The 25,645-nt window shown below is 33.8% G+C and overlaps 1 long non-coding RNA gene and 1 pseudogene across 2 annotated transcripts in view; one reads left to right on the plus strand and one right to left on the minus strand.

The window, feature by feature from the left end:
• Positions 1-19,901: 19,901 nt before the first annotated feature.
• Positions 19,902-25,645, minus strand: part of LOC145789337 (uncharacterized) — a 29,091-nt pseudogene continuing 23,347 nt past the window's right edge. The window contains exons 11-13 of the transcript XR_014364796.1: positions 21,693-21,795; positions 20,924-21,137; positions 19,902-20,038 (exon numbers count right to left, since the gene is read on the minus strand). The product of XR_014364796.1 is annotated as an uncharacterized LOC145789337 (transcript). The remainder of the gene's footprint in view (positions 20,039-20,923; positions 21,138-21,692; positions 21,796-25,645) is intronic.
• Positions 22,500-24,535, plus strand: LOC145822938 (uncharacterized). The gene is made up of 2 exons (XR_014364800.1): positions 22,500-22,619; positions 24,299-24,535. It is a non-coding gene; the product is annotated as an uncharacterized LOC145822938 (long non-coding RNA).

A 25,645-nucleotide genomic window follows, 5' to 3' on the forward strand; every position in this document is an offset into this window, starting at 1 on the left:
TCCCTTTCAGGGGCTGATGCCACGACCGAATGGTGTGGGGGTGGTGGTGGTAGATTGACACGCGAGGGGGAGGTTGCAAACCTTCCAAGTTGGGTGGGTAGGGTTGCGGAACAGTATGGCTCGGGGCTCTTTCTTGGTTGGGTGGGATATCTGGAGGTGATGGGGGGGGGCATCGGAGGGTTTCTTTGGAGCAAAGCATTTATCAGGGCTTGGTTTTGTTCGGCCATGCGGTTAATGTTGTTGGTAAGCTCAATGATATACTGTGGTGGGTTGTTTGGATTGGGAGGGTCGGTTTGATGGTCGACAGCATTATTGTGAGAAGCCATGGATCTAGTCGTGACCATACACTTTGACGGGTATGAGGAAAAGGTTGTTGGAACGGGGTCTCCGGCGACAGTGAACACAACTGGCACGAGGAGCAAAGCCTTCCCACAGACGGCGCCAGCTGATGATACAGTTTGTCCCAGTGAATGGATCGGACTGGTCCAAGCTCCTCAAGCCTAAGCCCAAATGATCAAGCCCACCGGATAACCTGCAAGCAAGTTCGAAGGGGAACGAGGTAGTCCCCCAGTGAACCCTCCGACGAGCAAGTTAGGAAGTGAAGTAGAGTATAGAGGGAGAGATTAGAGATAGAAAGCTTAACCTTCTTCTTGTCTTCAACGTTTGCTTATATCCTTTGGTAATCATTTCCCTGTCCCTTCCGACCTGTCCTCCTCGCCGAAAGCCTATGCTGTAGCTTACCTTGTTCAGGGTAAGGGGGTCCTGTTCCGACGGAGAGGTGTTGTCATAATAAATGCTGTGATGGGCTGCATTAATGGTGATGTGCAGTGGCAATAACTTTGCAGATCTTTGTCTGCTGATGTGGCTCGTTCTTCTCTTTCCGTGTGTCTGAATGTCATTGGCTCTTTATGCCATGTTGGACTCCAGCTGTCCTGGACCTCACCAGTTAGGTTATGCATTGGGCTCCAAGTGATGGGCTTGGATTGTCCATAGGTGATTCATGGCCTTTATGGGCTTATACATGTCAGTAGTCCCCCATTCCCGAGTGCAGCTTTAGTCCAACAAAGGGAATATTAATGAAGTAGATGAGTGTGTTAGGGATTGGCAAGATGGAGGTCGATCAACAGGGGTGATCGAGGGGGTGAACCGACCGGGAGGTGGTCCGACTGTGTTGTCTGGGAACTGCACGCCCCTTAATTCTCCCATGGAACAAGTCCTCCACCAGATCCAACGGGACTACCCCCTCAAATGGCCCCTACCCTCACGGACCCCTTCCAACCGGAAAGACCAGTCCAAATATTGTCGTTTCCACCAGGACCATGGCCACAACACTAATGACTGCATCAACCTCAAGGATCAGGTCGAGACCCTCATTAATCTGACTGCTGGAAGTTCTCAATAACTTCTGCTTCAGTTCTGCCTCCAGCGGTTGTCCTCAATGGGCCTGCCTCCCCAGATTCTTGCCTAGCCAAGCTGTTGGCGACTGCGGCATCAACTGCCATTTGAAATTTAGCAGACCCTTTGAATTACTCTATCGCGGCGACGCACAGATCGGGGTAGGCCGCCCTCTCAGAGGCTGCCTTCGCCCTCTCTTCGTTCAGCTCTTTCTGCAGGGTCGCCCTTTCAGACGCATCCTTAGCCCTCTCCTCCTCCAACTCCTTTTCCAGGCTCTCCTTTTCCGCCGTCGCCTTGTCTCTCTTTATTTCCAACTCCTTCTGAAGGCTCATCCTCTCCTCCACTACCTTAGCCCGCTCACCCTCCAGCTTCTTCTGCAGATCGCCAACCTTCACATCTGCCTCATCTTTCTGCCTGACTAGCTCTTCATTACTGTTCATTGCCTTTTCATGGCGTTCGACCGCGACTGCGCAAGCGTTTTGGGCCTCATCCAGCTTCTTCTACTCGCCAGCCAGTTGGAACTCGAGCGACACAACCTGGCAGCGTGTGTTCTCCAGCTCCACCTTGACCGCTTGCAGATTAGCGTGGGCATTCTCCCAACTTGCACTCTTCTTCTTCAACTTTGCAAGCTGAGCCTTGGCCTCATCTGCTTTGAGTTTGGCAGCCCTCGCCTTCCTTAGTAGAGCCCCTGCTAGGGTGGTTACCTCCATTTGAGCGGAGCATAACCCCCTTAGTAGTTCAGCCTCGTTGAATCTGGATGCCGAACGCAAGGCTCCCTCTTCTACAATCCCTACCAGGCGGTCTGCCCCTGCCCTGGCTGGGCCTTTTTCTCCCTCTAACCGCCCCGCCACCGCACAAGCATGGTAGATCGCTGTGGTCAGACTGACTTCCCCTCCTTGAGGTGCAGGACCCCCCTGGGCTGTTCTTCCCTCTTTGGCCCAGGGCCAGTTGCCCCATATTCCACTTGCCCTTCAGGGGCGGCCCTTGCGATCCCTGCGGTGATCGCCGCCACTACTGGCACCACCTCCATGCCCTCTGAGGCGATGTCCACCACTTCTGAAACAATCACTCTTCTTGGGGTCCCCCCCACTTCCCCCCCTCTGCCTCCTTAGCCACACTGGTCTCCTTTACCCTTGTCTCCCTCCTCCTCTTCTGGACAGACTCTTCTTCACTCCGCCTCACCCTCTTCTTCTTCTTCACCACGCCAAACGCCTCCATCTCCTTCAAAGACCTCTCCTTCAAAGGGTCTATTAGGGGCGGTCGCGGCACAAATTCGCCTAAGTCCTTCTCTCCCAAGGGTTTGGGGCGAGGTCGAATTCTCTCCCTTGCAATCGGTTTTGGTGGTCGGTCGGCCTGCGACTCTTTGAATTTTTGGGCTTTCGCAAGGATGGTCTGATCCTCCGCCTCTTGAGCCCTCCTTCTCGCTTCCAACTCCGCTCGGTCGAGGTCACCACCGCTCGACTATGGACCTAACCCTGCCTCAAACAATGTAGACGGTTGAACGAGCTCGTCCCATTTGGCCCCTTCTTTCTCCCTTCACTTTTTTACCCTCTTCACCCTCTCCTCTGTTGCTGCTCCCAACCTTGGCTCCATCGACTTGGTGGGCACCTTCCAAATGGTCCGCGCTCCAACTCCTCCACTGGCAAACACATAGAACCACCGTGGTCTCCACCCCTTGATCGATGACTGCAGCCCCGCCACCAGCCCTTTCCCTGCTGCCGCCTGCAGAGTGACCCAAGTCTCCTACTGCCTCGAGGCCTTGTACCACGCGAAGAATTCGTTCACCGTCATGGCCACCCCTTCGTTCGCCTTCAGCCAGGCACTTGCACAGGATAGCAAGATCTTCCACGCGTTGGGCATTAGTTGGCCCGGCGCCACCTCCAAGCGATTTTGGACATCTACTACCACCTGCGGCAGGGGCAGCCTCAGTCCTCCTTTCAATGCCTCCTCATAAAGATCAAACTGCCCTAGCCTGGCATCGGATGGCCTCTCCGTCGACATCGGCAACGACAACTCTATTTCGGCAGGCACCTGGTATTTTTCGCGAATAGCCTCCAAATCCGCTGCAGTGACCGTTGATTTATCTGCCTTTGTGTGCCAGTAATTAGGTTCTGCCTGGTTGATTGGCTTTGGAGCTGCTATCATGGTGGAACCGTGGGATCGTACAATCGACTCCCCCACCCTCTCCATCCTATATTGCTGCCCTAACGCCACCGCATCATCATCTCCAAGTGGGTCCACCCTGACAATCGTAGTTACTTCTTCGGCCATTTCTGTGGTATGTCTGCGAATCACTTCGGAGGCAGGTGCAAGGAAATCGAAAAAGTGTTGCAGAGGTATATCGTGAGTAACAAAGGAATTCACACTTGGAATATTTTGATTTTTTGAAAACAAGTAGGTGAATCGAATAATGCCAAAAGCCCACGGTTTGCCCGTATTCCAAGGATCCCAATTAATTTTCGCCAGTTTGAAAAATTTTCAAAATCATCCGCCAAAACTGTCTCTTCAACACCCATAATGACCTAACGTTTCATTTCTGATCCAACGCCTAATCTTCCCCCCTACGGGATGTTGTCACGTGTACAACCACGATCCACTATCTCCTCCCCTTACCCTATCTTTTCCACTTTAAATCACCACGTGACACGTCGCCTCTTGAGCCCCACGCCCCTCCACCTCACCCTTCGCAGTCGGCCCTCCCCAATGGTTGGCCCTCCCGCCCGGCCAACATTCGCGGTCGGCCCTCTTTACGACCGCCCTCTCCATGGTCGGCCCTCTTCGTGACCGCCCTCTTCACGATCGGCCCTCCGGCTCGGCCAACATTCGCGGTCGGCCCTCTTCGCGACCGCCCTCTTCACAGTCGGCCCTCCCGCTCGGCCAACCTTCATGGTCGCCCCTCCTCGTGGTCGACCTTCCCACTCGGCCAACCTTCGTGGTTGGTCCTCTCCGTGATCGGCCTTCCACTCGGTCCCCCTGCACAGTCGGACCACCTCCCAGTCGGTTTACCCCCTCGATCACCCCTGTCGATCGACCACCATCTTGCCAATCCCTAACACACTCATCTACTTCATTAATATTCCCTTCGTTGGACTAAAGCTGCACTCGGGAATGAGGGACTACTGGCGTGCATAAGCCCATAAAGGCCACGAATCACCTATGGACAATCCAAGCCCATCACTTGGAGCCCAATGTATAACCCAGCTGGTGAGGTCCAGGACAGCTGGAGTCCAACATGGCATAAAGAGCCAATGACATTCAGACACACGGAAAGAGAAGGACGAGCCACATTAGCAGATAAAGATCTGCAAAGTTATTGCCACTGCACATTACCATTAATGCAGCCCATCACAGCATTTATTATGACAACACCTCTCCGTCGGAACAGGACCCCTTTACCCTGAACAAGGTAAGCTACAACATAGGCTTTCGCCAAGAAGGGCAGGTCGGAAGGGACAGCGAAATGATTACCAAAGGATATAAGCAAACGTTGAAGACAAGAAGAAGGTTAAGCTTTCTATCTCTAATCTCTCCCTCTATACTCTACTTCTCTTCCTAACTTACTCATCGGAGGGTTCACTGGGGGACTACCCCGTTCCCCTTCGAACTTGCTTGCAGGTTATTCGGTGGGCTTGATCATTTGGGCTTAGGCTTGAGGAGCTTAGACCAGTCCGATCCATTCACTGGGACAAACTGTATCATCAGTTGATTTTTTTAAATATTTTTTACAAATTTTTTACTTTTTAGATATATCTAAGTAAGGTGCATCTAAAAAAGTAAAAAAAATATATATTTAAAATTTTAAAAATATTCACTAAAAAAAAAAAAAAAACACGAAAACTAAAAAACTCAAACCAAACACATACTCCTTATTTTTTTCATAAATTTTTTAATTGAGGCTTATTAACATATGAATCATTAATAGAAAATTTATTTTTTTAAAAAAATTAATTCCCTTGCTTTTTTGGCAATAGAGAAAAATTAACAAGCAAATTTAACAGGTATATGATACATTGTCACCATCATCTAATGGCCCTGGTTGATGCAGTTTATTGTAAGTTAAAAACTAATAATTAGAAAGTAGAAATTAAAAAAAAAATTCACAATTTATAGATAATCAATTTTTTTTTTTAATTTATTTAAGTTATAAGGAAAAGTTACACCAAATAATTTCGTACAAACTCTCAAATTAAAATAAATTATAAGTAGGTCATTTATGTTGTAGCAAACACCCCTAATGTCATTTTTAGTTATAGCATCTCTGATTCTCTAACAATGACATGCAAAATGATATATTATTGCCAAAATTTAACTTAGACTTCATGAAAATAGTTTTTCAATAGAGTTTGTTACTTCATGTCATATTTGGTACAATGTGTCTCTTATGGCAATTTTAACTTCAAGTAGTTTTTGTTTTTCTTTCTTTTGAAATGTTATTATTTTCACTTTGCATTAATTTGTACCTCTATATTTTGTTTTGACTATTTATCTAGGGATAAGAATGATGGTTCACCGTTATTATCTTGCCTCTTCCTTTTCTAGAGAGACATGCATGAAAGATTGTATGAAGTATAAAATAGATGCCCATAAAATTGAGAACCTAGTAGATGGCATGTACAATATCTCTGTTGAGATCTCAAAAAAAAGCTTTTCTCATTTGGAAAAATGCCTTGGTTGAATATTTTATTGATAAAAGATTCTCTTTCCATTATGTAAAAATTTGAATAAAAAAACTTTGGAAAAATTCGCTTGAGGATGTTGTCTCCATTGATAATGACTTTTTTATTTTTAAAGTAAAAAGCGAAGGGGCTATGGACAAAATTTTGGAAGCTGACCCCTTTTATGTTGGGGCTAGATTGATTGTTGTTAAAAAAATGGCAACCTGGACTAAAACTAACAAAGCGTGGATTTTCAAGTATGCCATTATGAGTGAAGTTGTATAATGTTCCTTTGGAGTTTTGGACTAAAGAGAGTTTGGCCTACATTGCTAGCATCATAGGAACTCCTCTTTATTTGGATGAGCCTACTTTCAAGAGAAGCAGACTTACGTTAGTGAGAATATATATTGAAGTGTCAGCAAATAAAGAGATTCCTAAGTCTTTCAAAATAAATCTTAGTTATGATGAGCCGTATGAGATTTAGGTTGAGGTTCCATTGAAGCCTCAAATGTGTGATGTTTGTAAGACTTTTGGTCATACCATTAATTTGTGCCCTCAAAAACCAAAGACTTTGAACCTTCCCTCTTTCAAACAAGAGTAGAGAGTCAAGGAGACAAATACAAATTCCGACTAAATGAGAAGTGGTGAAAAAAAAGGAGAGAGATAGTGGGAAAGGTTCAATGACAGTGATAAACAAAGAGAGAGAGAGAGAGATGCAGTCTTCCGCCCCCTCAATATCTAATGCCTTTGATGTCCTTGAATCATGTGAGATGAGAGAGTTAGGAAATGGGGAATTAAGTCAAGAGTTGTTGTGCTAGATAAAGAGCCTAAAAAATAAAGGGATCTTCAAGTGACCCCAATAATGGGAAGACTATAAAGAAAGATAATAGAAGAAAACTCAAAGTGAAACTTCATATGAGGGAAATTTTGAATCTATTTTGTTGTAAATGTTATGTGTTTGTCTTCTATAGACATAGTTTTGTTTCTTTTGAAAAAGTAGTTTTTTTTTGTTTATTTTTGTTCTTCCTACAAAAGATATATATTGAATTTCATTATAATAATTTTTTTTTTTAATTATAATATGACTTACTTATTCCAAAAAAAAAAAAAATTACTTGTGTCACTCAATTTGGGAAATCCACCAATCCAGGTTTCCCAACTTCCAAACTTTTAGAAAAGTAAACTTCTTCCTAATTTTTTTTTTTTTAAAAAAAGTAAAGTAAAATTCGGATAAAAAGAAAGGTATACTGAAGTTTGTCTTTTTAATGATCCATTCCAAGCTTTTAGAAAAGGAAAAGAGGAAATTTTATTTTACCCCTAAATTACATATCGATGATCAATTTAATTTATGCACTTTTTATAATTTTAATTTTACATTTAAGCTATTTGATTTTGAATCAATTTTATTCCTGTCGTTAGCTACCGTTTATAATCAAATAGAAGTTATTGACATGGGACCGAAATTTCATTTGAAATTTTATTTTGCCCCAAACTATCTCAAAAATATCAATTAGACTTCCAAACTTCATATTGTTTAGAGGTTTAATTGATATTTGGAGAATAATTTCATAGGAAAAAAGAAATCTCAAATGAAGATGACAATAAATATTGTTTAATTAGCTAACGACAGAGATAAAATTAATCTAAAATTAAATAATTGAAATATAAAATTAAAATTATAAAAAATATAAACTTTAAATTGATTGTCGAAATATAATTTAAAGAATAAAATTTCCTCAAAAAATGAAGTTTTTGCTTTTTGCATAATTCAATCCAAACACCGTAGCTAAGCTTGTCAAAAAACAATTGGAATTCTGTGACAATACTTTTATGGTACAAATTGATTGGCAAAAAGTTAATATGCATACGCATCTCATAATAACACAGCCAATGAATATAAGACAACACATCAAGAAGAAAAAAATTATAATATTGACACTTCATTAAATGTAGAATATAATTGTTACAATTATACATATAATGACATGTAAAAAAATGGTACATGGCCCAGTGTATATGTTTGTTTTACGTCAAATCAGCTTTTTAAATTCTCTCTTATTGCTCGTCTTAAGTTATCTATTTATCTCATTTTTTTTAATTTTATTGTGTAATGAAAAGTAATTTAAGGTAGAAATAAAAGAAATTGAACTAGGAAATATTCTAATGTCATGATAACGTTATACAAAAAATTGTAATAGAGTAACGTAACAAAGTTTTTTTTAGTAATTAAGAATCATATTTGAGGAATACTCGGTCGAAATGTGAAAGACCTCTTTTTTTAGAACATGAAAACATTTATATTAAAAACAATATCATACAGAATAAGATTAATTTCAAAGTGAAAAACTTTTTTATTTAGCCATGTTAAATGAAATCTTAAAAATTTATCTCCACATCCATTTTATGAAGACTGCTAGATGTTTCTATAAATTTTTTATTTGTATGATTATTACTTCTCATTTTGTTTGTTCATTTTAGGGACTCTAACTTTTTAAAAGCATATATAATAAACGCATTGAAATTGAAATTTAAATGGATTATTTTCAAGGATTGCCCTTTCATTTTTCACACTTAATTAAAGTAATAACTTTTTATGAGGAGTAGTTTTGAAAACTCACAAATTTAATTTAAAGTGGGTAATTTTTTTAAAAAATATTTAATAATAAAAAGATAAACAAAAAAAGAACCGTTGCGTCAGCATAGCACATAATCTAAAACAAAAGGGAAAAAAAACAAAAGAAAAAGAAAATGAAAAACAAAAAACAAAAAGGTAAATTGGCAAGTGGCTAGGGTACATTCCATCAGTTGATAATGCATTCCCTTTCTCTACACAATCAGCTCAAAAGTTGGCTAGTGAGACTTTTGCCCTATTTGGCAAGCTGTAAAAATCCAGTTTTTTTTTATTTTTTAATTTTTTTTAATTATATCACCTCTTTATTTTTTTACATTAAAAAAGCTAAAAAAGTTATAAAAAAGACAAAAAAGTCAATTTTTTACCATCTTCTCAAAACATCACTTTCTTTATTCTTTGCCTGCATAAAAAATTAAATTATTTCAAAAATAAGGTATATAATATAGATTTAAAGTTAGATTATGTTTGGATCATAGATTTAATTACATTTTACTTCTATTTCTCTTCTAAATCCCAACTCAAATTTATTATTCAAACACAGTCTTAATGTAATATGAACCACAATCATAATAAATGTAGTCCATTTTTTTTTTATGTAATTTTTCAAATAATTTTCTTAAGTATATAGCATTATTAATTTATATATATACTAACACTATAATCGCATTGATTGAAGATGATAGATTAAACATTATTGCTAGCAAAAAGTACATATAACAACATATGAAGAAGATATTAGTACAAAAAGTGGATGTGAATGAGTTGTCTTCATGTTGTTGGAAGACTCCTAAAAAGATTTAAATTTTAAATTTTTAGATATAAATTATCTCTCTTTTTATTTTATTATTTTCATAAATTATTTTACAAATTTAAAATTCAAATAGAGCCACAAAAGATCCAGACACAAAAGTATACCTAATGATACGGTGTATTTGTTTAACTTGTGGGTCCTGAGATGAATGAAGATTCTATGCTATATATATTAAGCAATTCAAAATAGGAATTCAGATATGTTTGAAGAAAGATGCTTTGGAAGTAAGTTTCATGGGTATCATGAACCACAGTAAATCCACAAAAATAAAATAAAATAACTGAATGAAAATTATAAATTTACTTGCACTTGAATATATACACTAGTGGTAATCTCTTTGTACATGTGTTAATAGGTAACAATCAATTGCTTATATACATATACAATAAGTCAGCGATCTCAGAAGAATTATAACTTACTCCTCTTCGGTCTTTCCTATCCCTATGTATAAGGGTGAGCATAATTCGGATTGGTTTGAATTGGGGTAAAGTTAGAATCAATTCGTTATCTACGGTTCTCGAAAAATTGAAACCAATCCAATCCGTTTAAATTGTGAAACTAATCCATTTAAACACGGATTGATCGGTTTAAGACCACGGATTCACATAATTAAATAACAAAAAAAATATAAAACATTTTAATTTCAAAAAAACTTGAACATAGTATCATTTAGTTCTACAATAGCAACATATCTTTCTATAATAGCGACATACTGTTCTAGAATTTAAATCACCATAGGAAAACTAGTTTACCATAAGTATTTAGACCATTACAAACAAAAATTAAAAACCAACAAACAAAAGCAATAAAAAAAGATACTATGCGGGTTTAGTTTAGGTTTATATGGAACTAGTGGTAATCTGTACTATGCATGGGATTTTATAAATTAAAAAAACAAATTATTATAATTATTTTGAAATAATTTAATATTTTGTCTTGTGGTATACATAAAATTTATAAGTTAACTTTTATGTTTATAATTTTTTAAATTATTAGTTTAAAAAAATAAAAATATATATATATAAATCCATTAAGTGCAATTTTGATAATTTGTATTAATTTTTTTTTAAATCTGATTAAATGAGTTATGACATATCTCTTATTGTTATGAAAATATACAAATTTAAAAGTTGCAATTAAGATAAATATACAATTTTATTATTAAATGTGAAGTGAAGTGATATTTGACAATAATTAATATGATGTTTCTATTATTAATCAAATAATTTAAGTTACATTTCTTTTGATTTCAATTTCATAACTAAAAATACAATATGAATATAATACACATATGGATTTGTAGTCTTTAATAATACGAAGGTTTTAAAATATTTTCAAACTTTCATTATTTTCTTTTAATTTTTTTTTTATCTAATTTGATTTTAAATTTGAATAGAAATTTTGATTTGATTTGATATGATATGAATTATTTTAACTTTTTCATTAAATTTTTATCAATTTTTAAAAGAACTTTATTCTTATCGCAATTATTTTTTTCTTCTCACCAATTTTGATGGAAAAAATAATAACTTTCAACATTTCATCTTTTTAAATTTTTATCAAATTATAATTTGATAAAAAAAAATATTAAGGGTTGAAAATTTTCTTAATTGGAATTATAGTAAAATAACATATTGAAATAGTCAAAGTTTGAGTATGTGGTTGGTTGAAATGTATAATTTAATTAATTCTCTTCTCATATTTTTATAAAAATTGACACTTATGACTACATCATTATAAGTCAGATTATCGAAAAAAATTGAAGTGTCAAGCATTTTCCATTTGTAAATATCCTATATATTTTAAAAAAATAAATAAATGTAGCTTTTGGATATGTGTTTATCAGTTTTGTTTTATGGACATAAACAATTGATATTTCAAGTTAAAAATTGAAAAGTAAAAAAAAAAAAAAAAAAATAGATGGGTTTTTTAGAGATAAAATAAGTCATCTAACTCTTCTATATACTATTTAAGATGGACTATTTAATTACATAAAAAAATAAAAATTATATTTAGAGATTATCTCTATATGTTATGCTATTATATACAACTATAACTGTAACAAATTAACTATAATATATATAAAAAGTTATATTAAACTTCCATTTTTAATTAATTGAATTATAATTAACAAACTAACAAATAGTAGTAATGGTATAATGGGATAGAAAGAGGATAAAAATAAATAACACAATGATATTTAAAAGTGTTAAATTTACCTAATGTTATAGTAAAATCTTGAATTCCCAATAAATTTTCACATTTTCTATAAAATAAAATGACAATAAAAATATTGATACCCATTTTTTTTACTTCAATTTTATAGTCTTCATTGAAAAAAACAAAATCCGATCAAAATTATTGGCACAGAATAAACATAGATACTTCGATTGCAACTATAATGACCAATAATTCTTCTCTATCATGCAAACCAGTAAACAAACACATAAACCTCACTAAAACCGAAACCGAAACCAAAACCAAACCAACAGCAAAGAAAGAGAATCACACATGAAAAAAAAAATTAAAAAAATTAAAAAACAAATAAATTTATGCAATGAGAGAATGTTACCTCCAACAACTTAGAACTCACCTAACCTAATCCGTTAGCTCATCCGCCAATGCTCGTGAAGTTTAGGAGTTAGGATGACTAATCAGATTATTCTTTAAATATGACTTAAAAATTGATTAATTTGTCTTATTAAGTGATTTAAAATTTTGATAGATATACGTTAACATTTAGATAATTATATTACTAAATTATAATTCAAATTTAGATATTGTCATATTTTTTTGAGACCTATATCTAAATTCTTATTTTTTATTTTATTTTATTTTTGTGTGGTTTCTATTTGTTTTTGTTTTTTTTTTCAATTTATTTAAGATGGAGGCATGGGTTTCTATTTTTTTTCCCAATTTAATTTATCTATGGTTTCTGTTTGTTTTTAATTATTATTATTTAGGTAAGTTATGATGTGAGTTAGATATGTGATAGACATGTAGATTTTATTGATTTAAAATATAATGGTGGGAGATATTTTCAAATTCGATTTGTTTAGATAAACTTTAAAGATTTTTAAACTTTAAAATTGGATATTGAGATGCAAAAGAAAGATTTTAATTAAATAAATAAAAATCAAATTTATTAATTTTATCTGATTGTATATTTGATTTTTAGTTTTTTTTTTTTTTTGGTTATGTTATAATATAATACATAAGGTATAGATAGATATTCACAACTTTCATGAAAAATATTATTTGATTTTTTGGGAAGAGTAATGATTCATCCCCCATTTTCCCCCACCCCCTTTGACCCCCTCTCTCTCTCATTGGTTACCTTTTCTTTTTCTTTTTCTTTTTCTTTTTTTTCCTACTCCTCCAATCACCACCTGCCACGTGGCAAAGGGGGGTGAGGAGGTGACCCCCAAAAGGGGGTCCCAAGCATTATTCTTTTGGGAAAGAGAGAATACAGGCAAGTTTTAATATTTTTTTTGAAAATCAGTGAGAGCGATTAAGATGGAGAGATTATGAAATATTTTTTTCTATCTTTCTAATTGAAATTCAAAAATTAAAGGATAATTATTATTTCTAAGATAAATAAATAAATAAATCAGTTAATAGTTTTTTTTTTAAAATCTATTTTATAAATTGAAAAATTAATAATTTTAGAAAATTGATTAATTTGCCCCATTAAGTGATTTAAAATTTTGATAGATATACATAAAAAAAATAGATAATTATATTATTAAATCATAATTCAAATTTAGATATTGTTATATCTTTTTGAGATCTATATCTAAATTCTTATCTTATTTATTTTTGTGTGGTTTCTATTTAATTTTTTTTAGATGGAATTGTGGGTTTCTATTTGTTTTTTTTTTTAAATAATTTATCTATGGTTTTTATTTATTTTTAATTATTATTATTTAGATAAGTTATGATGCGAATTAAATATGCGTTAGATATGTGAGTTTTGTTGATAAACTTTATAGATTTTTAAAATTAGATATTGTCATGACCCAAACTCGCCCCTATGGGTTTAGCACCGTAACCGGTCAGTAATCCGTGATTACCGAAGGCTTGCTTAACAGTAAAGACAGTAATACAGAGTACAGAGGCTGGCAGAAGCCAAAACAGTAATAAAAGATGTCTAATGAGCTGTGACAGTCTCTATGCAAAAAAGACTTTTCATACATATTCACATTCAGAACCAAAACAAGATATACATACATATACAATCATCCAGGACAGGGACCTAATCCCTATTAGAACAATACAGTACAGGTACAGTCAGGCTATACAAAAACAAAGACAGAAAGGATGAATCTAAACACCCCAAAAGCCCTAGCTTGAAGGATTTGGAACCTCTCAGTGAGGCAAAATGGTTGGCTTGACCAAACAAGGAGTTAAACCCAACGCTCCTAGCTCCGATCCAGTGCCTGGACACCTACATATATATATATATATAAACAGTGAGTTAAAACCCAGTGAATAACATATGCGTAAAGAGGTTAAGAATGAATGTCCTTTCAGTATTAAAAACGGTCAGTTATAACAGTATATCAGTCATTCAGTCATAGCAGTCATATGTGGTACATCTCATAGCAAAACAGTACAGTAGGTCTTAACAGACTGAACAGTCAATTGATGGCCATCATATCAGTAAACAGCAGTGGTTCCAAACATGAGAACCGACAGAGATCTCTATGACAGTAGCAGTACAGTACAGTAACAGTAAATTGCTATGGATGCCACGAATACAGTTCGCAAATAGGACAAGTATTCATTCAGTAAGAAATATCATTTCAGAAAGTAGTACAGTTGATCATTCAACAATTATTCATGATTGAATATATCTTTACAACATTGTTACTCACAGAGTTCTGGATTACAGATAGGCTAGTGAGCGTTCTCGGATGCCAACCCTACACAGTTACAGGATGAACACACACTAAGTTGCACGTTTGGGAAACAATGACTCAGTCCCTATCTTGACTCGGTGTGGTTCTACATCAATATCCTCATTAAGATGCCTTAAACAAGGTCTAGGAATGCCTAGGATGAAATGAGGATGCAAAGATGTACTTTAAAACACTTTTCAAAATTTTCAGAAAACAGGGGTCTCGCTCGAGCGTGGCTTTCTACGCTCGAGCGGACATGTAGACAAAGGAGCTCCGCTCGAGCGTGACTTTCCTCGCTCGAGCGGACTGCAAAAGTACTGGATGCATGAAATTCACGCTCGACGGGCGCTCGACCTCCGCTCGAGCGTGAGACACAAGTCCTCGCTAGAGCATGCATTCCCTCGCTCGAGCAGACTGTAAACACATGCAAAGTACTGGATACACACATTTCATGCTCGAGCGTTACTTTACTCGCTCGAGCGGATTGCACGAACTCAGAGTGTACGCTCGAGCGTGGATCCAAAATCTGGAATTTTCAGATTTGTCTCCAAGCATGAAACTCAACATTTAAAGCATCAAATTCGATCCTTTTGGGCAAATTTTCTGAAAAACACATTAAAACTCATAATATGACATGTTTCAAAGATCAATTTGCAAAATCAAAGCCTAAAGGTAGTTCAATTGAACCCATTTCCAAACAAAACTTCAAGAACATGATGAACATGCAACATGCATGAATTTAATTAACTTCAAAACTTCCAATACATAATCAAATGAGTCAAATATACCAAAACACATGATGAGTTCATGGACCATGGCTAGAATAAAGACATGCATGTGAGGATTTCCATGAAATCAACCTCAAAACTCAACAATGTGTACATGCATGCATGATTTCCTACTCAATTCAATAAATTAAGCTAATTCATGCCTTAAATCACTATCCTTACCATGCATCATGCAAGAACAACTCAAACTCACAATTAAAAGGGTAAGTCTCCTACCTCAAGTCCTCAATTTCAAGAATGGAAGCTCAATTGTGCAATCTACTCTTCAATTTTTCAAGTTCTCCAAGTAATTCTCTAGATGAAACCAAACTTCTCCTCTCTCACTCTCTCTTACGGTTTGGTCTCTCAAATATGAGCAAATGACATGAAATCAAGCTCTAAACAAGGTTTAACAAAGTGGTCTACTAAATGGCATTTTGGCAAATAAGCCAACTAATATAATTTAACATTATTTAATCCAATTTAATCATACCAAATCAAATTTCAACTAAATTTACTATAAAATCACATTAGTTCTAATTAATACAAAACACTAATCAGTTCCGGATTCGGCCGCCGATAAGGCCTTGAATTTGCAGTTTAAAACATAAAACATGAATAGATCATTAGCAGTTAAACAGATAGAAATGCGTTTAAACTAATACACTTAATCAATCAGTCAGAATTTCAGTCAACCAGTCACTTAACATGCTTAATCATAGATTAGCACTAATCAGTGGTGAGGGTTGTCACAGATATTGAGAGGCAAAATAAATATTTTAACTGAATAAATAAAAATCAAATTTATTAATTTTATTTGTTTATATCTGATTTTCAATTTTTTTTTTGGTTATGTTACAATATAATATATAAGATATAGACAAATACCCACAACTTTCATGAAAAATATTATCTAATTTTTTGGAAGAGAGAAAATGAATGTAAGTTTAAAAAAAAAAATCAAAATTGGTGAGAGAGATTATAATGGAGAGATTATGAAATATTTTTGTTATCTTCCCATTATTATTTCTAAAATTATGAAATATGTCAGCCAATAGGTTTTTTTAATCTATTTTATAAATTGGAAAATAAATAATTTTAGAATGAGAGTTTGGAGCTCTTAGGAGGTTCCTCATTAGAAACCTCATTTTTCTTATATAATATATAGATATAGATATAGATATTTATATTTGTTTTAGATATTTTTTTAATATACAAATTATTTTTTTGGGTCCAGCTTGTCTCAAGTTAAGATCAAGACTGGACCCGTCCAGTTTTTTGGGCCCGTTTTGATAATCCGAACCGTTCAATGTGTATAACTCGTCGAGTACTACATGCCTGTAAAAAATCACATTGATCGGATATAAATAGTTATGTGATCAAATCAATTTTGTATAAAAAAAATAGACGGTGAAACAATTAACGGTTGATAAAAAACTGTTTTGTTCACAGAGCTATCGATTTCTGATCAACGTGATTTTTTACAAGCATATAGTACTCGACGAGTTCTACACATTGAACAGTTCGGATTATCAAAACGGGACTCGTGGTGGGCCCCCAGGGCCTAACAGCACCGTCCAGTCCGATCTTGGACTGGACCAAAGCCACTGCCATTTTTTTTATATAATCCTATCACTAACCATAATGTATAAGATAAGTTGAAAAGGGTGCTGCAATAACTATGAGAGAAGCCAAAAAAAATTGTAGGTTGGAAAAATCAATAAATGCTGAGGTTATTTATTTTTTATTTTATTTTATTTTTGTGTGATTTCTATTTGTTTTTTTTTTTTCTTCAATTTATTTAAGATGGAGGTGTAGGTTTCTATTTTTTTTATTATTATTATTATTTAAGTAAGTTATGATGTGAGTTAGATATGTGATAGACATGTAGGTTTTATTGATTTAAAGTATGATGGTGAGAGATATTTTCAAATTCGATTTGTTTAGATAAATTTTAAAGATTTTTAAAATTGGATATTGAGATGCAAAAGAAAGATTTTAATTAAATAAATAAAAATAAAATTTATTAATTTTATCTGTTTGTATATTTGGTTTTTAGTTTTTTTTTTTTTTTTGGTTATAATATAATATATAAGATATAGATAGATATTCACAACTTTTATGAAAAATATTATTTGATCTTTTGGAAAAGAGAGAAGACAGGCAAGTTTTAATATTTTTTTTGAAAATTATTGAGAGATACTAGGATGGAGAGATTATGAAATATTTTTTTATCTCTCTATTTGAAATTCATAAATTAAAAGATAATTATTATTTCTAAAATAATTAAATAAATAAATTAGTCAATAGTTTTTTTAAAAAAAATCTATTTTATAAATTGAAAAATCAATAATTTTAAAAAATTGATTAATTTGTCCCATCCATTAAGTGAATTAAAATTTTGATAGATATACATAAAAAAATAAATAATTATATTATTAAATCATAATTCAAATTTAGATATTGTTATATCTTTTTAAGATCTATATCTAAATTCTTATCTTCTTTATTTTTGTGTGATTTTTATTTAATTTTTTTTTCAATTTATTTTAGATGGAGTTGTAGGTTTCTATTTGTTTTTTTTTAAAATTAATTTATCTATGGCTTCTATTTATTTTTAATTATTATTATTTAGGTAAGTTATGATGAAAGTTTATATGTGATAGATATGTTAGTTTTATTGATAAACTTTATAGATTTTTAAAATTTAAAATTGGATATTGAGAGGCAAAATAAATATTTTAACTGAATAAATAAAAATCAATTTTATTAATTTTATGTTTTTGTAAATCTGATTTTCAATGTTTTTTTGTTATGTTACAATATAATATATAAGATATAGACTACCCACAACTTTCACGAAAATATTATCTGATTTTTTGAAAGAGAGCAAATGAATGTAAGTTTTAATTTTTTTTTTTTTTTTGAAAATTGGTGAGAAATATTATGATGGAGAAATTATGAAATATTTTTGTTATGTTTCCATTATTATTTCTAAAATTATGAAATATATCAGCCAATAGGTTTTTTTTAATCTATTTTATAAATTAGAAAATCAATAATTTTAGAATGAGAGTTTGGAGCTCTTAGGAGGTTTCTCATTAAAAATTCTATTTTTCTTATGTAATATATAGATATAAATATAGATATTTATATTTGTTTTAGATATTTTTTTAATATGCAAATTATTTTTTTATATAATCCTATCACTAACCATAGTGTAAAAGATAAGTTAAAAAGAGTGCTACAATAACTATGAGAGAAGTCAAAAAGATTTATAGATTGAGAGAAGTCAATAAATGCTAAGGTTATTTATTTATTTTTAAATCAAAAAATTAGAAAATTAAGATTGGGATATTGAAACTCCCACAAAGCTTGTGAGTTAGAAACCGCTTTTTCCTTATATAATATATAATATATAATATATAATATATAGATAAGAGAAGATACAATGCAAGAAGGTGTATAATATAAATATAGACTATTTGCATACGATCCGAATTAGTTACAATCCGAAACTGTAAGGTTCAATCCGAAACCGATCCTTGGATTACGAATTTTTAATTATTTAATCCGGAACCGAACCACGGATTCAAAAAACCAATCTAAACCTACCGAATTGAATTGGACTGGATTGAAATATGAATTCCTTACTCAGCCTTACCTATGAATGAGAAAAAGAAAAAGAAAAAGAAAAAGAAAATCATTTCAGTCCACCAAAAAAAGAAAAAAAAAGAAAAGAAAGGTATAGTAACATTGAACTTTGAAATAGTAATAACTATAACTTCTAGAGTAATGACACATACCTCTAATTTAAGAGCTCTAAATGGAGCACTAGTGAAGTGAAAGAGAGAGTAAAGAGAGAGAGAGAAGTGTACGTCCTACCTTCACATGGGTGCGCTGCACATCATTAGAGTTGCATTAGAACTCTCAAACATTATTATAACTACTGTGACTCATCAGTTGTAGGCAACCTTGTTTACAATTGCATAAAATTGTATATAAATTCAAGGGTGAATTACACTAATAGTCCCTAAAATTTTGAGCTTGTGTCGCTTTGGTCCCTGACTTTTCAATTGTAACACATTTGACCTTGAATTTTGAATCTTATTTTAAATAAGGACAATTGAAGATATCATTAGATTTTTCAAGAGTAAAATCATCAATTTGATAAAATATAAACTAATTTGATAAAAATAAATCTCAAACAAGTATTTTTAAATTATTAAAAATTATTTCTACCCACTAAAAATAAAATTATGTAAAATTGATAAATCTTTTAGATATTTATTTATTTTTTTACCTAATTAATTTTTATTATGTGTTTGAATAATGATCATATAAAATTAATTTTTAAAAATTAATTATGCAATTTTTATTAATTTTTATCAATTTTACATAATTTTATCATTGGTGGAGAAAAATAATTTTAAAAAAATTAAAAATATTTTTTGACATTTATTTTTATTAAATTAGTTTATATTTTATTAAATTGACGATTTTGTCCTTGAAATTAAACAATGGTATCTTCAATTGTCCTTATTTAGAACAAAATTCAAAATTTATGACCAAATATGTCACAATTGAAAAGTCAGGGACCAAAGTGACACGAATCCCAAACTATAGGGACTGTTAGTGTAATTTGCCTTAAATTCAATTGCATCTATTCACGCAATTACTTATCATAAATTGTAAGGACAAATATATATATATTCCCGGGTAAGTAGACAACAAACAATATTGATTAGAGTTCAAAACTTGTAAATGGCCTAAAAGATTTGCCCTGCCACATCCTCGGTTCCCGGCAGCATAGGACACGTGCAGACACCACCAGAAAACAAATTCCCACATGTATGTTTTATGGAAAGATTGATTACCTGAATCAATGACCATAACAATGAGCTTTAAAAATCAACTAAGAAATATTCAGAGTAAGGCCATAGAAAGATGATTCCTGGGAAAAAAAAAAGAATTGAAACCACAATTTTGTCAGTTTGGTTGAGAATTTGAATTCAACATGAAAATGTCAACCCAGACAGAGGATGGCAAAAAATTGAAGTACAGCAAAGGCATAATTTAAAAAATCGGAGACAATGTGTGAGGTACACATCACTGAAGGTACCATTATTAACAAACAAATAAAAATGAAAACAAAGAATATAAAAGGGGAACAGGGAATGTTTTAAAAAAAATGAGAAAATAATTAAGAAGAGTTACTGTCAAAAATGCATAATTAGAAAAATAATAAATAGCAAAAGCAAAATAAATAATTTTCTTTCGAAAATTGGGCTAATTTTTGGACACCACATTTTTCACAGGAAATGACCAGTACAATTCCTAATTATCAAGAAAACATGATCCTACCAACCCCATTACATGATAGAAGTGAAGAGAAGGAAATATGGTCCTTTTGCTAATACACGAATATCCATCCTCCAACCATCAAAGCTTCATATAGAAATCAGCAAGGACGACATCCCACAAAAGAAAGTGAAGATAGAGGAATTCCCAACACGTTTTGGCATTATAAGCACAGGTTTTGGATTTTGTAGAGGCCTTTGAATAGGCATTTTTTAAGTATACACGATATAGATTTTTGTATACAAGGTGCACCGCCATGATGCCTCTTTTTAATATAATTTTATACGCATCAAAAAATCACCACAGACCTGATTGTAGGCCTCAGAAGATACAAATGCAAGTCCAAATAATTTGACCCAACTGTAATTCTACAGCTTTCACAAGCATGAAAGGTAACTTACAAAAGTAGTAGGCTGTTAAAGCACCAGATCATTTCTTTGTTGCGTCAATAAACACGGCTCGAGTCCAATGCTCAACATCCTCAGTTTGAGATGGTGGAGGAGGAAAAGTGGGATGCTCCACAAGATCCCATCCTTCTGTAAGGTTTTCATTCTTTCCAATATCAGATGAGTCAGTGGCATAAGGAAAACTGGCAGCAGAACTTTGAAGGTGTTTCTCTGCATGATGGAAAAAAACAAGCAAGCATGTGAAACACTCAATAAAACCAATCTCATATGTCTGAAGGACAAATTTTTTATATTGATCAATGTGACACATTGAAATATTACGTCAATGGAAAAGCAGTATTCTTCTGACTAAAAAGAAATCATAAAAATACTTGGAGCGCACTTCAAACAAACTATTCACAACATTTCAATTAAATGAGAACAGTTAATTTCAGTTCTCCAGACAATTCCTTCTCAACATATAAAACCTATAAAGGCCACCAATGTAGTTTTAAGCTATGCAGTGAAAACACTCCTAGGTTAGAGTTTTGTGCTGCATGGGTATGAAAAAGGTTTAGGACACCTATGTGTCATAATCCATTTTTGTTTTATTTTGTTACTGAATAAGTTATAATGTGGCCATGGAAGGGATTGCAATGTTTAAGGGATGTCTATGTAGTTAATAGCACAAAATGACGGCACTCCAATGTACAAATGAAGAAAGATCCATTAGTAACAAAATTCAATAGTTTTTCAGATGCAAAGTCAAGCCTGAAATCTATACTGTTATGGGTAGTGCATGTGCGCTCTCCAGTAAAGTACTTGATGAAATGACTGAATTCACATTCCATGCTGATTTGTTCAACTGTTGAACTTGTTTTGATGACCTGCAAAACAAAATCAACAAATGTCAAACATAGAAGGACTAGGACAAAGCACCACGTGAACAAAATGTAGTGAATGCAAATAAAAAATTGTCATGCATGAGATTTGAAGTAAGTTTGGAATACTCAAAAGATCAATTTCATACCAATATTCAGTGGTTCCATTGCAAGGAACAAAAGATGGGAAGATATTGACCTCCTTTTGACATTCTTCAAAGACTAGTAGTGTAGAGACCCTAATTTTTGGTAATTACACATGAAACCCTGAGCCTTAGTTTAATAGCATTTTAGCACCTAGTTTCGTAAAAATCTGCAAAATGGCCCAATAAAGAATAATTTTCCTTTATATTATCAAAACTAAACCGAGAACACCACTTTATAATTGGAAATACCCTAAAACTTGGTTTTTATTTATTTACCTCTTAGTTTATAAATTAATTCATACATTTTATTGTTATTTTTATTTTTGATTTTGTTGTTCTTTTATTTATTTATTTATTTGTGTATTTGAATATATATATAGTTTAAATATATATATATATATATATATATATATATATATAATATGTTGGTGGAAGAGTTGGTTGGATAACAACAAATAAATAAATAAATAAAAAATAAAAATATCTAGATATTTATTTAGTTCCCTTAGCCATTAAGCTACCTTATACTCTATAAATTGAGGGCTTGTCCAAATCCACTCCCATGTTTTTAAAAAGCCCAAGGAGAGGGTGAGAGAGGGAGAGTTGGCTCAAGGGAAGTAGAGAAGTAAGAAGAAGAAGAAGAAAAAAAAAAAAAAAGAAGAGAAAAAGAAGGAATTTTTGAAGGTAAGAACATACCTCTCCCTTAATTTCTCCAATCCTTTCATCATCTCATTCTATTGTCTAGTATGTCTCTTGTGTTACAAATTAATGGTCAATAGGGTTTTTGGTGTGTGTGAAAGTATGGGTATGATATAGTGTCATTGTCTTGCAAATTTGTGAAATTAGGCACTGCTGCAACTTCTCTAATTTAAAAAAAATATCAAATCTATCTAATTCTCAAATCTGAATTTATTGTAGGATATTTTATGAGCTTGTCACAATTTTATTAGCTCCTAATTGTGTGCTTTTAGGGCTTGGGTAATTTGTTGAAAAATCTGGTCCAGAGTCTCTGAAAAACAGTCCACTTTTAGAAATTTTATAAAATTCTAGAAAAATCATCTCATGTTGGTTCTACTGTCAAAATTTAGGAATCTGAGGCCTCGTTTGGGAACAGGCTAATTTAGTAACTTTTTGGCTATTTGGCTAAAAAGGTAGGTAAAAAAACTTATACGTTTGGGATAACTTTTTGACTAATTACGAAAAGATGTGCAAAAAGTAGAGAGAAAAGAGAATCTTTGACTTTTTGGTATGAGTTGTTGGCTTTTTGGCTAAAATGGTAACTTTTTGGCTTTTTGGCTAAAATGGTAAGTCCCCAAACGGGGCCTGAGTCTTGTTTCCAACAGATTTTATTTGAGTAAAAACCGTCGGGTAGATTGAGAGAAAAGCTAGTTTTCCCAAAGGGTGACAAATCTGGACAGGTTTTTGAATATAGCTTGTAGATGAATTTCTGGAGGTGCTATGCACATTCTGTGAATTGGAATTGAAACTAGACAGGTTAATTATTATTTCTGTGCAATTTCAGCCCCTAACTTGACCTAGAAGTATTTTTCCCAAAGCACTCTTGTTAGCCATGCAGAACTGAACAGTGCTGGAAATGGTGTTTTGTTGTGTTGTTTGTCTCTAAGTATTTTAAAGCATGCCTAATGTTATTTTCTTGCCTTACCATACCTATGTATGATCATCATGGGCTATATTTCATTTCTTATGTTTGTCTCATGCTCTTTTATATTACCGAATTACCGAATGTGACTAACTTGCTTGGCAAAAGATCTAATAAATGGGAAATGGAAAGGGGTTGGTAATGGGTGACGTTCACCCTTGTGCTTCAGAATGATTTATGTAATAAACATGTGAATGGAATTAAAACCAAATGAGTTAAGTCTTGTGCAAGCGATCTAAGCGAGCCCCTAGGTTGACGTGGATGTATTCAGACTCTATGCGGTAGTTTTGGGGTGTAAGCAAGCCCTTTGGTATGGTATGTTATGTGTAGGGTGTAAGCGAGCCGTAGGCATGATTTGGTATGGTATGTGCAGGGTGTAAGCGAGCCCACTTGTTTGGCCGTCCCTTTTGAGGTCCATCAATGTCACTGACCGGTAAATAACCAGGAGGTGGGCATAGGTGGTAAGGTCTGCAAAGTAGCAAAAGGGGGAGTTCTGAATAGTCCGGTGTTCAATCCGTGTGGTTGGGTAGGAGGATCTCTTTGGGGGATTCTAGATGCCTAGTCTAACTACTAATTCGTAAAACCTTATTGTAAGTACGTTATGTATTCCGATTTGTTCTGTGTATGGTTGATTGGTTGATAGAAGATATGGGTGTGTGTGTGTTTTTACTGGGCATTACAAGCTCATGGCGTGTCATGCCAGGTGATGAAGCAGTTTACAATGGTGACGGTTATTTCGAAGGCAAATGAGATGAAGTGTTGGAGCTGTGGTTCATTTGAAGACTTAGACTAGTTGTTTTTTTTCCTTTTGACTTTTGGTTTGGGAATGTTTTGGCAATCCTGTAATGGAATATAAACGAATTATCTGTGATATTAACTCTAGTTATATATGTATATTAAGATGTTCTGGTCATCTATCCTCCTTGTGTTGTATTATTGTGCGTATTTAACGGCCCGGAAGTTGGGGTGTTACAAGTAGGTGGAAGTAATAGATGTAGTATAAGAAAACCTGAAAATTACTTAGGCTTTTCTTTTTATTTGATATTTGCAGCACCTAATTATAATAAACATAGCTATTTGTCTAGTTCCTTTACTGTTTTTTTTTTTTTCTTTTTCGGTAGTATAACTTTAATATGCCATTATTTGCCCTTCCAAAGGCTGAAATGTTCAGAGACAGTTAAGTCTGGAACAAAAGAAAGATTTATTTTGGACCAAGGGTCTTTCAGGATCCTCCACATGATACGTGTCAATGAGGTTTTCAAGGCCAAAACCAGAGTCACCAAATAGGCTTAATTTGAGCATAGAAAAGGCAAAATGGAGATCCGTACTCAATGTCATCTAGAAATAAAATGAAATTGAATTCATTAGCATGAGAAATCCAGAAAGAAGGATCTGTAACCAACTTGATATCTTGCGGCCTTTGAGTATCTGAAAATCATCAAACAGCTTATTATAAACAATATTCCTTAGCCTATTTCTCCAAATCTCTCTGTAGCCCTTGTTTTTGAGTTAACCCATGTAAAGATCCCTTAGGTGGCCAATGCCATGGCGTTCCACTACGGCAATATGGCCAGATCAAAGCAGGCATTATACCCAAAGATTTTTTTGTCAGCTAAGTCTCTTGGGCTTCTAGGAATTTTAGCATATCCTAAGATGGTTGACATCAAGCTGCAAGCCTAAGTCAAAATTTCTTTCATTGTGAAGGATCAAATCGATCCTGATGCCAATCCAAAATCATTGAAATTTAAGCTTGGCATTATCCAAAGGACGACATTGACAACCATAGCTAACACACAGTAACTTTCCTAGGGAACTGCAGCTAAATTCTTTTACATTCTTTATACTCTTCCAGTGTATATTCCTCTTCCAATTGCAGCAGGGCATATGGCTCAATCATGAGCCCACCTACAGAGAAATTACAGCCAGATTGCATTATACAGTTGGCAAGTTTTACTTCGAATCTCTATAAACATTTACTTCAAAAAACAATATCCATCCAGGTTTTGTGAAACTTGTTGTTAGAATTTCCCATCTTTACCTTCACCTACTC

The sequence above is a fragment of the Camellia sinensis genome, chromosome 3, assembly GCF_055761805.1.
Source record: "Camellia sinensis isolate YWXY chromosome 3, ASM5576180v1, whole genome shotgun sequence".
Classification (NCBI taxonomy): Eukaryota; Viridiplantae; Streptophyta; class Magnoliopsida; order Ericales; family Theaceae; genus Camellia; species Camellia sinensis.